The 1,029-nt window shown below is 65.7% G+C and overlaps 1 protein-coding gene across 1 annotated transcript in view; it reads right to left on the bottom strand.

Moving 5' to 3' along the window:
* DSCAML1 (DS cell adhesion molecule like 1) overlaps nt 1-1,029 on the bottom strand; it is a gene marked incomplete at its 5' end in the record, with an annotated part of 193,076 nt that overhangs the window by 9,001 nt on the left and 183,046 nt on the right. The gene's annotated exons all lie outside the window — the stretch shown is intronic.

Raw genomic sequence — 1,029 nt, 5'->3', positions numbered from 1 at the left:
CACCATGGGAGGTGCTGCACGAGCAGGGGGGCCCGTGGAGGCCTTAGTGGGACTCTTGCACCCGCCAGCCCCCTCCCCCTCCCCCTCCCCCTCCCATCCTGGGTCTCCCTTGCAAGGCTGTGCTGGCACATGAGTGCTTCCAGACCAGGCCTCGATATGCCTGCCAGCCGGCACGCACACCCCGCCTGCTCCACTGCCCCCTGCCCCGCATCGCACCCTCACCCCAGCGCCGGCCACGAGGAGCAGAGGGACCGGCGGGGTGAGTGCCTGGCTGCTGCCCCCAGCGCTGCTCCCCCGTGCCTGCCCACCGCCTCCCCGCCCATGGGGGCAGGGATCGCCCCGAGCAGCCTCCTCCCCGACACGGTGAGGCTGGCTCTGCCATGGCTGTGGGGGCACAGATTTGCTCTGGGGAAACCCCCCTTCCCCTTCCTGCAGAGGGTCCTTGCACTGTGGTGTTTGTACCTAACAACCTCTTTGGGTCCTGGCCTCTACCCCGGGGTCACACAGTCCCGGCCCCCTGCCCCGGCCCCCGCTGGGGTGGACCACACTCATGCAGAAGCCTCTCGCCAGCCCCTGGTCTTGCTCGCCTGGTGCCATCACCGGCGCTTTGCAGTTACCTGCATTCACATCAGGGCCCGGAGAGCGCGGGGCATGATTGACTGGAGCGCGGCTATAAAGGGAAGCCAGAATTAACTAGCTCCCTGGGGAACCTGCTCGGAAGTTGCTTCTGTCACCGAATGCCACCTCCTTTCACATGATTAAGAGCATTAGGAAGCACACCGCGTCCTAGATGAATAAACCTGTTACACTCCCGTCAACAGCAGGCCTTAAAATGGCTCTTCGGGCTTTGGCGGGGGAGAGGCAGGCGCAGCGACACAGCCGCAGTCATTAGGTTTTGATCAGGCGAGCGCCGCTCCGAGCTCTCTCGCGGTCCCAGGACCCTGCGCCCACAGCGACTCGCCCGCCAGGCCCCTAACACGTGAGCCAGTCCAGCGGGGCCCGAAGGCCACCTTTCCATGCACGTGCTGG

This window comes from Gavialis gangeticus, unplaced genomic scaffold (assembly GCF_001723915.1).
Source record: "Gavialis gangeticus isolate Ggan-Ray unplaced genomic scaffold, GavGan_comp1, whole genome shotgun sequence".
In the NCBI taxonomy this organism is placed as follows: domain Eukaryota; kingdom Metazoa; phylum Chordata; order Crocodylia; family Gavialidae; genus Gavialis; species Gavialis gangeticus.
The sequence above is the reverse complement of the archived record's forward strand: the minus strand, read 5'-3'. Positions and strand labels throughout refer to the sequence as shown.